At 44.2% G+C, this 14,113-nt stretch overlaps 1 non-coding gene across 1 annotated transcript; it reads right to left on the bottom strand.

Annotated features, from left to right (window-relative positions):
* Positions 1-942: 942 nt before the first annotated feature.
* LOC119935234 lies at positions 943-1,080 on the bottom strand. The gene has a single exon (XR_005453121.1). It is a non-coding gene; the product is annotated as a small nucleolar RNA SNORA7 (small nucleolar RNA).
* Between the last annotated feature and the right edge of the window lie 13,033 nt (positions 1,081-14,113).

The raw sequence follows: 14,113 nt of genomic DNA, 5'->3' as shown, positions 1-14,113 counted from the left end.
AGCTTGACAACACTGGGTTCTTTCTTCAGATCTAGCTAAGACCTTTCATGGAAGGTTGCCTATCGTCTCGTTATTTCTGTTGAAGAGCTGAAGTAACTAATCCACTCGGGAATGCAAAACCTGATTTTGATAATGCCTTTGCCAGCAGTACCAGGCCTCTATTACAACAAATGAAATATTATTGAAAGTGAAAATTAACTACATTTTCACCTAGCTAAAATGTTGATGATGACGATAACGATTATTGTAATTGTTAAGTACTTAGATGACGAGCATTGTTCTAGTTGTTGGAGTAAATATAAGTCAATCAGGCCAGATTCAGGCACTGTTTCAGCCGGGGTTTACAGTCTAAGGGGGAGGGAGTACTGGTATTGAATTCCCACCTTACAGTTGAGGAAATTGAGGTCCAGAGAAAAAAATAAAAATAAATAATGGCATTTGTTAAGCACTTACTATGTGCAAAGCACTGTTCTAAGCGCTGGGGGGGATGCAGGGTGATCAAGTTGCCCCACGTGGGGTTCACAGTCTTAATCCCCATTTTACAGCTGAGGCAACTGAGGCTCAGAGAAGTGAAGTGACTTGCCCACGGTCACACAGCAGGCAAGTGGCAGAGCTGGGATTAGAATGCAGGCCCTCTGATTCCCAAGCCCTTGCTCTTTACTCTAGGCAATGCGGCTTGGCAGACAAATGTTATAAAGGCCTCCTTTTGAAAGATCAATCAATAGTATTTCTTGAGTCCCTCCTATGTGCAGAGCATTGTACAAAACACAATAGAGAAAACACTAGAATTAGTAGACAGGCTTCCTTCTTGTAGCGTATCCATAGAGTTTTCTTGGTAAAAACACGAAAGTGGCTTGCCTTTGCCTTTTTCCTCGCAGTAAGCTTGAGTCTCTGCCCTCGATTCTCTCCCAAGCCGCTGCTGCCCAGTAAAGGTGAGTTTTGACTTGCAGCAGATTGCCTTCCACTCTCTAGCCATTGCCCAAGCTAGGAATGGAATGGGTAGGCCTCTGCTTGACTCTCCCTCCCATAGCCGAGACTGGTAGAGCACTGGAAACTCTCCAGGTGCCATCCCGAGAGGGGTGATTGGCCATAGTGATGTTCAAATGCCAAGATTCGATTCCCAACAACAAGGTCCTGAACACTTTTATTGAGACAATAGTCCGAGCTACACAGCTTTATTACTAGTCAGGCCCCGAAGGCAAATGGAAGACATCAAGATACCCAAGCAACTATTCCATCTTCATGGTCCTCGACCTCTTGACTGCTTTTGACTCTGCAGACCACTCCCTCCTCCTGGAAACGCTATTTAACCGTGGCTTTTCGGACAGAGTCCTCCCCTGGTTTTCTTACCTCTCTGGCCTATCCTTCACAGTCTCTTCGGCTGGCTCTTCCTTTAACTCCCACTCGCTAACTAAAGATATCCCCAAAGGCTCAGTTCTGGATCCCCTTCTCTTCTCTACTTACACCCACTCCCTTGAAGGACAGATGATTCTCAAATCTACCTCACTAACCCCTTGAATTATCTCCTTTTCTGCCATCTTGCATTTCTTTCTGCCTCCAGGACATCCCTGCATGGGTATTCCACAGGAGCTTCTAGTTCAACTTGTCCAAATTTGAACTTGTCTCCTCCCCTCTCAAATCGTCTCCTTTTCTTTTTTTTTTTTTGTTTTTAATGCTATCTGTTAAAGCATTTTACTCTGTGCCAGTCACTGTACTAAACACTGGGATAGAAAAAAGCTAATCAGGTCGGACACAGTCCATGTCCCACGTGGAGCTCTCCATGGTAAACTCCATTTTACAGATGAGGTAACTGAGGCACAGAGAATTTAAGTAACTTGCCTAAGGTCACACAGCAGACAAGTGGTGGAGTCAGGAGTAGAACCCAGGTCCTTTGACCCTCAGGCCTGTGCTCTATCCACTAAGCCATGCTGCTTCTCAAAGACCTCGACTGGCTTCCGAGGAATAAACCAAGATCAGGGCCCCACCTCCATGATGAAATTTTCTAGGTCATCTTTCCCTCTAGGAAAACAGATTTTCTTCATTTCTGAAATTACTGTTACTTAGAATTAAATCATATGATTTCCATATGTTCTATGATTTCCTTCTAGATCTAAATTTACTTGTGAGCAAGGATCCTGTCGACCGTAACTATTTTACTGTACTCTCCAAGATGCTTAGTACAATGCTCTGCACACTGTAAGTGCTCAGTAAATACCTGGGTGTTTGACTGATTGATTGGTTGATCTATAAGGCACAGTGTTTTATTTATCAAGCTGTTTGGTGCTAATCAGATTTCCCCTCTTGGGTATTGTAGTCTATTTTCCATGCAATGACATATATTACTTTATCTGCTATAATTGGTGCTCTCTGTGGGAAATGATGTACTGTAAATTAACAGATGCCATTGATCCGGACCAAGAATATCATCGATGTGGTATAATTTCTTCCAATCGATGCTGAAGATCAATTACTAATTATAAATTTGGATCCCTTCACAATGCCGAAGGTGGGATTATGCCCGTACAAAGGAGCATTTTTCCTACTCTGGTATCCCACCATAAAAGGGAAAGTGTTTGAGTCCAGATTAGAAATGTACTCTCTTGAGCATTCCCTGAAAAACAGACATGTGTTTCCAGCCAGGGTCAGTGAGGGACAACATCAAGCAAACACATAGATCCCCTCCAGGGCTCGGTAGAGAGGCAAAAATACACAAATTCTTGGATTACCAACCTGAATTATTGGTATAAACACCAATCCAGAATAATAATAATAATAATAATAATAATAATGGTATTTGTTAAGCATTTACTGTAGTAAGTGCTGGGGTGGATACAAACAAATCAGGTTGGAGACAGTCCCTGTCCCATGTGGAGCTCACAGTCTCAATACCCATTATACAAATGAGGTAACTGCGATACAGAGAAGTAAAGTGACTTGTCTAAGGCCACACAGCAGACAAGTGGTAAAGCTGGGATTAGAACCCATGACCTTCTGATTCTCAGGCGCCTGCTCTATCCACTGCACCATGCTGCTTCTCAAGGGAACTGTCCTGCGCTTGGAAATTTTCCTTTTTCATGTGGTTGAGGCATCCAGGTTACTATCGAATGGGACAGAGAAATGCTATGAAATGGGAGGGAAGGGGAGAGGACAGATGAAGATGGAGAAGATGAAAACAACTGATTCCTGATTAGCTTCAGTTCAATTCTGAAGAAGATCCTGTTCTTCTGAGTCAGTTTGTCAGATGAAATGTGAATAGTTCCCATAATTATAAGGAAGTGGAATATTCTTGAGGTAGCTTCCAAAAGTAGGGATCTATGAGATTCAAATCCAGTTAATTAGAACCAGATCTGCTGTGATTTAACCAAATCATGAGATAAAAATGATTTTTATTGTATTTGTTAAGCACTTACTATGTGTCAAACACTGTTCTAACCGCCGGAATAGATACAAGGCAATTAATTGGACACAGTCTCTATCCCACATGGGGATCATAATCTAAGAATGAAGGAGGGCAGAAATTGAATCCTCAATTGACAACTGAGGGAACTGAAGCACAGAGAAGATAAGCGACCTGCCCAAGGTCACACAACAGGCAATTGGAAGAACCTGGATTAGAACCCAGGACCACTGATTCCCAAACCCATGGTCTTTCCACTAGGCCACACTGCTTCAGAACAGTGTTCCACTAAGCCTAGAATTCCACCTCCAGTAGTGCCGATGAGATGCTTAAAAGGACCACGTCACAGCTTCCCTCCTTGGCTTCAATTTTCACATTTAGGGAAAGACCATCCAATACCCCTAACTTTTGCTTGCTACATCCTAAATTTCTCTCAAGTATCCCATGGTGAACCACTTCACCATGAACCAGTCCCAGTCGCTTAGGTTTGCCTGTTTCAAAGTCCCTTGCCACCCGAGATCTAGAAGCTAATGCAATTTAAACACATTATTTGAGAGCCCAAGTGGCCCGTCCACAGATTTTTTGCACACAAAAAATCATTTTCGGTTGAAACCACTTCCCCTGTCAAAACAGGCAGGGCAAGCTGGGCTTGAAATCTCTCCTTAAATCATAGAAATAATCACCTCGGGATCATAATGGGCAGAAACCCCCACATGGATTCTGTCATCTGGAATCATCTGGAATCCTCCTTAAGTCCTCTATCTCCTTGATGCTCTAATCAGTTCTCGAATGTCATCTGAAAACATGCCTCCTCTCCAGGGCCTCATAATTTCCCTTTCCCTTTAATTTTTCTTTCATTTTAAAAAGAACTGACTTGGTGCCATTTGGTCTGCATGGAAAATGCATATCAAAATTCAGCTGCATTGTGCTTCAGAGTAGGAGGCCAGGAGTCTGGCTGTCAGAGGCTTCAAGCCAAGGAGCCGGGGTTTCTGCGAAGTGGGTGGAAAATAGGTATTTATGACAAGCTTGAGTGGCCAAGATTTCAGACTGAAACAAGTGGCCTACTGGACAGAGCAGGGGCCTGGGAGTTAGAGGACCTGGGTTCTAATCCTGCCTCTGCCACTTGTCTTCTGTGCAACCTTGGGCCCGTCGCTTCACTTCTCTGGGCCTCAGTTACTTCATCTGTAAATGGGGATTAAGACTATGAGTCCCATGCAGGACATGGCCCTTGTCCAACCTGATTACTTTATGTCTACCTCAGCTCTTAATATAGTGACTGGTACATAGTAAGCGCTTCTTAATGTCTGTCTCTCCCCCCCTCCCTCTCTAGTTCATTTTTTTATGGAGCTTGTTAAGCGCTTACTATATGCCAGGGACTGTACTCAGCACTGGCATAGATATAAGGTTGGACACGGTCCCTGTCCCACAAGGGGCTCACAGTCTTAATTCCCATTTTACAGATGAGGTAACTGAAGCACAGAGAAGTCAAGGAACTTGTTCACATTCACACAGTAATCTGAAGTCAAATCCAGGTCATCTAACTCCCACTAGGCCAAGCTGTTTCTTGCTGTGGGCAGGGAATGTGTCTGCTAACTATATTCTATTGTACTCTCCCAAATGCTTAGTTCAGTACTCTTCATATAGCAAATGTTCAATACATACCATCGATTAAGAGAATGATTAATAAGTACTATGAGAAAAAAAACAGTACAGCCTGACTAGCTGACTTGCTTATTATTTTAACTCCTGTGTTTGGCTGCCCTCTAGTGAAAAACCACGGCTGTTTTTATTGTCCAGACACATGCAATCACCCTGGGTTAATGTCATAAAATACGACTGAATGAATAAAAAAATCCTCTTAATGCACATTCAGTGGGACTTCCGAGGCCTCGGAGAAAGTTAGCAAAAAGCTAATTACGGTTAAATCCCAATATCATCTGAATGGGTAAAAGTACACATCCAAAAAATAAAACTTTACTCTTCCCAAATTCGTTGAGAAACACGATCAAATGGGAAAACAGGTGTCCAATGTGGAAAAAGGCATCAAGTCAGATGGTGGTTAAAAATTGCTCTGGCCACTTTAAGTCTCCTTTCTTTTCCTCCCTCCATCAGCTCACAATCCTTCCCCACGACACACACATGCTCTCCTGTCTCTTCTACTGAAAACTTGGTGACAAATGGATTTTTAGGCAGAGAGAGATTAAGGGGACTTGATTTTTGTCGCACCAAGCTGGTAACTAATCTGCATTGGATTCATTAATCCCTTTTCAGATGAAGCTGCCAAACTAGAGCTTTAATCCCCTGGCCGGGCTCACCTCGGGGTTGTTTCTTCAGTCTGCAGCCGGCTCAAGGGCTGCAAAAGTGCCCAGTCTGCAGAACCTAAATGAGCCAGCCGGACTATGAGTCTCTCCCAGCCAGACTCCCAGAGAGATGAGATCACTGGGTCGGAGGGTGGCAAGATAACAGAGCCCCCAGGTCATTAAAGATTTAGCCTCTCTTTGATGCATAGCTGCAACTTTTCTTTTCTGGAGGATCTCGGCCCAAACAGAGGACCTGGAAGATAGGGCAATGCTCCTTGAGTGGAACCATCACCACCACCATCATCATCCTTATCAACCTCATCATCCTAAGTAGCTGTGGTTCTCCAACAGCTCTGCTGAGCTGTGAAAAGTGTGGAATTAGACATGGCCTTTCTCCTTTCACCCCCTCCATTTTCCACACACTTTCAGAGAGCGATGCTGATGCTCACTGACACTGGCCCTAAGAAGTCAGGGGCTGTTCTGTGGTCATCATCATGCTGTCATTATAAATGGTATTTATTGAGCCATTACTGGGCACAGAGCACTGTACTAAGCCCTTGGGAGAATATCATTCATCGTATTTATTGAGCACTTACTGTGTGCAGAGCACTGCACTAAGCACTTGGGAGAGTACAATACAACAGAGTTGATAGACACGTTCCCTGCCCACAGTCTAGATGGGGAGGCAGACATTAATATAGATAATTTATAGTGTATAATTTGTAGATACGTACCTAAGTGCTGTGGTTTTGAGGGTGAGGTGAATATACAATGCCTAAAAGTCACAGATCCAAGTGCAAAGGTGATGCAGAAGGGAGAGCGAGTTGGGGAAAAGAGGGCTTAATCAGGGAAGGCCTCTTGGAAGAGCTGTGAACTTAAAAAAGCTTTGAAGGTGGGGAGGGAGGTAGTGGCATATAGGGATGGGGAGTGAGTTCCAGGCTAGAAGGAGGATGTGGGAAAGGGGTTGGCGGTGAGGTAGATGAGACAGGGCAGGGTGTGTAAGCTGGGGCTAGAGGAGCAAAGTGATAACTACATTTCCTGCCTCGCAAGCTTCTCTCTAACAATCGGTTGCCATTTTTTTTGCTCATAAATAACAGATGCTGTGGGTGAAAAGGGGTGCGCAGATTTCCAGCGGTCCTAGAAAGAACACCTAAAAAGTTCTCCAATGCAGACTCACTATGAGCTCAGTGGTGCTAAGGATACTCCGCCTGCCCCTTGGGCCCCGAGATTCACAAACCTATTTTCCTTTCCTCATTTTACCAATGGTCAGATCTTGATGCTTTGAGAACCAATTAATCCAGTTGCTCCTCATCCACGGTTCTGCCAGTGTCAGCAGAGGAGGGAGAAGAGGCTAAATTCATAACAGTCGATTTTGCTGCATCTCAGTCCCTGAAGGAAAAGCTTTGAGGGAGTAGGAAGGGAGGGAAGTCGGATTTACTGGATAAAAATAATTCCCTGTAGGTTTCGATTATTCATGCTCTCCCTGTTCCCCATTACCATAGGCAATTGAGTTGCCTGAAGAAAACTTCTAGTGCACCTCAAATTATCACCAGTGGCTGAGGGCTTGTACCTAAGTATCTTACAATCCTCACATCAATCAACTAGGGGTAGTTATTGAGTACTTACCATGTGCAGAGCACTATGCTAACTTCCTGGGAGAGTATAAGAGTCCTGCCCTCAAAGAATTTGCAATCCAGTGAAACTAAAATTAACAGATAGGGAAAATGGCAAAGGGCAAGGATTTCCAGTACTTAGAACAGTGCTTCGCACATAGTAAACGCTTAACAAATACCATCATTATTATTACATATGTAAGTGCTGTGGGGGCTGAGGATGGGGTGAATATCGAGTGCTTAATGGAGACAGATCTGAATGCAGAAGTGAAGTAGAAGGGTAGGCGAACGGGGGAGATGAAGGCTTAGTCAGGGAAGACTCTTGGAGGGATGTGATTTTAGAAAGGCTTTGAAGCTGAGAAAAGCAATGGTCTGTCAGATATGAAGGGGGAGGGAGTTCTAAACCAGAGGGAGGATGTCAATTGGTCCAGCTAATTTTTGAAGACCCTTCTGTGATGAAATAGGGTTTTTTTATGGTACTTGCTAAGCACTTACTATGTGTCAGGCACTGTACTAAGTGCTGGAGTAGATACAGGCTCATCAGGTTGGACACAGTCTGTGTTCCACATGGGGCTCATAGTCTTAATCCCCATTTTACAGATGACTGAGGCACTGAGGTGCTTAGTACAGTGCTCTGCACACAGTAAGCGCTCAATTAATATGATTGATTGAATGAATGAATGAATGTGGACAAGGAGTCAGTGACAAAATAGACAAGATCATGGTACAATGAAAAGGTTGGCGCTAAAGGAGCAGCCTGCGGGCCGAGGTTTAGTAGATTAGCAGGGTAACGTAGAGGAGGAGTTCTGATTGAGCGCTTTAAAGCCGACAGTAACAAATGTCTATTTGATGCCAAAATACATAACAGAAAAGGGAAGCAGTAGAGCATAAGAGTAGAACAGGTCATCTCCTCAGTCAGTGCTCAATAAATATGATTGAATGAATGAATCTTCATGGTCCCCTTTCCATTTTCCCAATCCTATTCCAAATCACCACCTTCCTGGAATTCCCAAATATTTCCATGATTTCCCTCCTTATTCATTGTTGTTGTTCCAGTATGCGGCTACCTGATTGCTTCCTACCTCAACGGGGTTCGGCAAGAAGAGATATTCCAGTCGCAGAGAAGAATACAAATGTATCGTCCCCTTCCAAACCCACTCAGCCCACTCCCGGATCTCTTCGGTCCCGCCCAAAGTCTCCCAAATAGCTAATCCTACCATCTCAACCCAAGGTGAAAGAAGACAGCGGACAGCTCAGAGCTGCCAGAGGACTTAGGGGCCTGACTCCCCAGGCACCCATTTAGCCGGATCGTTGGATTTATGGCTGTGGCTCAGCGCACGCTGATTTAACTATGATTCCCTTAAGTGCCTCAGGAATTGGCACATAAATCCAACGAAGGAGCAGTCATGTGGCCCCAATGAGCTATCGTGTTCATCCAGACACTCCATTCAGGAAAACCAAGCTCCTCTGAATGAGGACACCTCAACGAGTAAAATCTCCCTCAGGAGACAGGTGGGCAAACCACCTGTTGCATGTGCTCTCTGAGCTTTGAGAGGCCCGTCTGAAACCTTACCTCCCCCCAGGAAGCCTTCCCCAATTTCTTTTTGCTCTTCTATGTCGCATCACCCCAGTGATCTCCTTAGCACTTGAGTGCTCACAGCCATCCAGAGGATGTACCTATCGATTTCAATACTCAAGTATTTAAGCTCCTATTTATTCACTTAGCCATCTTTCCATTCTCTTGGTAAACCAATCTGAGCTCCTTCTAATCTGACCTAGAAATACGTCTCCCTCATTAGATTGGAAGTCCTTGCTCTTTTACCTCTAGTGTACTCTCCCGAGCACTGGAATGCAATATGCTCACAAATGCCACTCATTGATTAATTAATTAAAAATCTCGAGGGGTTCAGATCTACCACTGACCCCTTAGGCAATCAATCGATCAAAGGTATTTACTGAGCACTTACTGTGTACAGAGCACTGTACTAAATGCTTAGGAGAGGAGACTGCAAGAGAGTAGGGAGACTCAATTCCTGCTCACCAGGACCTTACAGATTAGAGTTACTTAACCGCTCTGTGACAATTACTCCATCTTTAAAACTCACCTTATCTGCTACTTCCCACCTCTCAGACTGCGAACCCCGCTTGGGACAGGGCCTGTCTTAATATATACCACGAATAAAAGGAAAACAGGAGTCTCGGATGGCATGGCTGGTTTCTTTCAACTCACAGATGTTTGGTGTCAGATACCACGAGCCAGTGGCTAACGTTGCCTGTCTCATGTGGCTAGCCTCCTCACTCCAACTACGATCCATAGTATTTATTGAGGGCTTATTGTACCAGCTCTCTTTCCACTTCTACTGCTCTAAAACCCCTAATCGCAGACATTGCTTTCTCAGCCAAAAAATACATCAGAAAATATCTGTGCCAGCGCTTAGAACAGTGCCCAGCGCTTAGAACAGTGCCCAATGCTTAGAACAGTGCCCAGCGCTGGCAACAAATACCATCATTATTATTATTATCTGCTAAGTCAGTGTAAAGCCTTGGCTCTCGCCATTTCATATGCTCCCATATCTAAGGGTCCAGCACTTAGAACAGTGTTTTGCACATAGTAAGCGCTTAATAAATGCCATCATTATTATTATTAAGGGTCGGCATAATGATTCATCTGCTATTTTCACGTAACAGATCGTCTTCTTCAAGCGTGAAGGACAATTACATAATCACAGAGTCAAAGCAATTGATGACAAATATTGCAAGGAGGAATGAAAAGAATGCACTTTAGACTGATCGCAGGTACGGTTTGGCCCAAACAATCCCTGATTTTTGTAGGGTGCCCCGAGGAATTTTAGAAATAACATATAAATGTCAGAATTAGGGCCAGCTAAATTGGTCAGCCAACCTTGCATGAGTTTTAGCTACTCCCGATCATTTCTAATGTTTGAACGTTTACCTCGGTGCTGGGTAGATACAGTACATGTTCAATTTAGATTCTGGGACATTTAGTTGAACTTCAACCCACACATGATTCACCTTCATGATTGAAAGGCAAGAGAAATGAACACAAGATAGGATAGTGTCCCAGTGCTCTAGTTTTTAACAAAGATAATTTAGGCTTGCTATTTTAAGCTTCTCTTCCCCTTTCTAGAAACTTTCCTCACCATGCTTCCTTTTTTTGAAACGTATTCATGAGGCAGGGCTTAAGCCTGGGAGGATTTCTTTCCAAAAGAATCTCCCCGGGAATCTCTTGGGAGCTAAAGGGAGACTGGATGGGGAAATACGGGATTGCAATTTGTCTAAGCAATTTTAAAGTCTTCGCTAATTCTGACGAGATCATTGTCCACGGCTCAAAGTGCCCATTACAGGAGGAGCAGCTCAGCCTACACACTACAATTTGGGATGGTGACAGTTAGAGCTCCCTGGAAGCAGCATGGCATAGCGGAAAGAGCACAGGTCTGGGCGTCAGGAGGTCATGGGTTCTAATTCTGACTCTCTCCCTTGTCTGCTGTGTGACCTTGGGCAAGTTACTTCACTTCTCTGGGCCTCAGTTACTTCACCTATAAAAATGGGGATTGAGGCTGCGAACCCCACTTGGGACAGGGACTGTGTCCAACCCGATTGACTTGTATCCACCCCAGCGCTTAGCATAGCGCCTGGCACATAGTAAGCGCTTAACAAACACCATCATTATTACTTCTAATGGTATTTCAGGTTTTCCTTATCATAAACTAATCAATCAATCCATCAAGTGATTACTGGGTGTGGAGCACTGTACTAAGCAATTGGGAGAGGACAATACAACAGAGTTGTTAGGGGCTTTCCCTGCCAACCATGAGCTTACAGTCTAGAGGGGGAGACAGATATTAATATAAATAAGTCCATTATGGATACATAAGTGCTGTGGGAATGTGAGGAGGGGTGACTATAAGTGTGTAGATGTCACAGAAATGAGAGGGAGTCAGTGAAAGGATGGATTAATCAGGGATGGCCTCTTGGAGGAGGTGTGACCTCAATAAGGCTTTGAAGATGAGGAGAATGGTGGTCTGGTGTATTTGGAGGGGGAGTTCCAAGCCGGCGGGAGGATGTGGGAAAGGAGTCGGTGGAAAGACAGATGCGATGGTGGCACAGTGAGGAGGCTGGCTTTAGAGGAGCAAAGCGTACGGGCTGGGCTGTAGTAATAGATCTGTGAGGTAAGAAAATCAATCAATCAATCAATCAATCGTATTTATTGAGCGCTTACTGTGTGCAGAGCACTGTACTAAGCGCTTGGGAAGTACAAGTTGGCAACATATAGAGACAGTCCCTACCCAACAGTGGGCTCACAGTCTAAAAGGGGGAGACAGAGACCAAAACTAAACACACTAACAAAATAAAATAAATAGAATAGATATGTACAAGTAAAATAAATAAGGAGGGGGCAAGCTGTTGAGTGCTTTAAAGCCCATGGTAAGGAGTAGGCAAACCCAAAGGATGGAGTCTTTTTGCCATAGGAGGACCAGGCGATCTCTAGATCCATTATTTGTCTATCGCCAAATGCATTTCAAACTCTGAGGGTCCAGGCTGCCCGAGGAACAGTAATAATAATAATGACGTCAATAACAAGAGTGGTATTTGTTAAGTACTTCATATGTGCTAAGCACCGGGGCAGATGCAAGACAGTGTCCAGCGGAGAAATTGTAGCTCTGAAAGTAGCCACCTGTGTGTGCCCTTTAGGACTAGAAAAGGATTGAACTGCTCACAAGGAAACTCCTGCCTGGAAGTCCACCTATTAAAGGGCTGTTTGCTGACTAAACAGTCAATTGCTGTTCTTCAAACAGAGCAGTTTTAAGGAGTCAGATTAGCCCAAATTTCTGGTTCTGACATCCCACAGGCCAGCTGTCCCTCAAAATCAAGCTGGATGGCAAATAGGTTTGAGTCAAGCTGTTGGGTGGGTGGGGGGCAAGGTTGGCGGGCTTGGGGGGACGGTGCATTGTTTAGTGGTTCAGTAGGGTGCCCTGCTCGGGGTAAGTGATCAATAAAGACCACTGATCAATAAAAATGATAGACCATACTGTTTGCCAGTTTACAACCGTGTTTCCAACCCAGGCTGTACACACAAAGAAGCATCACTTCAGGAGAGGCCAAAAGCCCCTTCCGGTCCCAGAATCCCAACGTCCAACTGCAGCCTCTGCAATACTTTTAATTCAATCAGTCAATTGTATTTATTGTGTACAGAATACTCTACCAAGTGCTTGGGAGAGGACAGTACAACAATAGGCAGACACATTCCCTGCCCACAACCAGCTTATGGTCTAGAGCAGGGGAGACGGACATTGCTATAAATAAATTAAAGACATGTACATAAAATGCTTTGGGGAGAGGAAGAGGGGTGAATAAAGGGAGCATAGCAGGGCAATGCAGAAAGGAATGGGATGTTGCACAAAGGCATCTTGGGGCCTTTTTTTTTAGAGAGAGAGAAACAAAGAAAGATACATAGGTAATTTAAGCATTTTAGCAACTGCATCACAACTCAGTGTGACCTAATGGAAAGATCAAAGGCCTGGGATTCAGACGATCGGGGTTCTAATCCCCGCTCCACCACTTGTCTGCTGTGCGACCCTGGACAAATAATTTCTAAGCTCCTTGTGGTCAGGATATGTGTCCGTTTATTGTTATATCGTACTCTCCCAAGAGCTTAGTTCAGTGCTCTGCACACAGTGAGTGCTCAATAAATATGATTGAATGAATGACTTAACATCTCTGCCTCAGTTTCCTCACCTGTAAAATGGGGATTAAGAATATGAGTCCTGTGTGAGCCAGGGACTGCGTCCAACCTGATTAGCTTGTATCTACCCTAGTGCTTAGTATGGTGCCTGGTACATATTAAGCACTTAACAAATAACATAAAATATAATAAAACGGGAGAGCTATGGAAAGCAGAAGGATCAGGCTGAAGCTATAATAACAATGATGATGATGGCATTTGTTAAGCACTTACTATGTGTGAAGCACTATTCTAAGCGCTGGGGGGAGTACAAGGTGATCAGGTTTTCCCACATGGGGCTCACAGTTCATCCCCATTTTACAGATTAGGTCACTGAGGCTCAGAGAAGTTAAGTTACTCTATTTAATTAATTAATTAATGATAGCAATTATTAAGTGCTTACTATGTGCAAAGCACGGTTCCAAGCGCTGGGGAAGTTACAAGGTGATCAGGTTGTCCCACGAGGGGCTCACAGTCTTCATCCCCATTTTACAGATGAGGGAACTGAGGCCCAGAGAAGTGAAGTGACTTGCCCAAAGTCACACAGCTGACAATTGGCAGAGCCGGGATTTGAACCCATGACCTCTGACTCCAAAGCCCGGACTCTTTCCACTGAGCCAAGCTGCTTCTCTATTTATTTATTTTACAGATTTATTACTCTATTTTACTTGTACACATTTACTATTCTATTTATTTTGTTAGTGATGTGCATCGAGCTTTACTTCTATTTATTCTGACGACTTGACACCTGTCCACATGTTTTGTTTTGTTGTTTGTCTACCCCCTCTAGACTGTGAGCCAGTTGTTGGGTAGGGACCGCCTCTATATATTGCTGACTTGGACTTCCCAAGCGCTTAGTACAGTGCCGTGCACACAGTAAGCGCTCAATCAATATGATTGAATGAATGAAAGTGATAGAGAAGCAGCGTGGCTCAGTGGAAAGAGCACGGGCTTTGGAGTCAGAGGTCATGGGTTCAAACCCCGGCTCTGCCAATTGTCAGCTGTGTGACTTTGGGCAAGTCACTTCACTTCTCTGGGCCTCAGTTACCCGTGCCAAGCC

This window comes from Tachyglossus aculeatus, chromosome 11 (genome assembly GCF_015852505.1).
Source record: "Tachyglossus aculeatus isolate mTacAcu1 chromosome 11, mTacAcu1.pri, whole genome shotgun sequence".
NCBI classification, from domain to species: Eukaryota; Metazoa; Chordata; class Mammalia; order Monotremata; family Tachyglossidae; genus Tachyglossus; species Tachyglossus aculeatus.
This window is presented reverse-complemented; position numbering and strand designations above follow the sequence as displayed.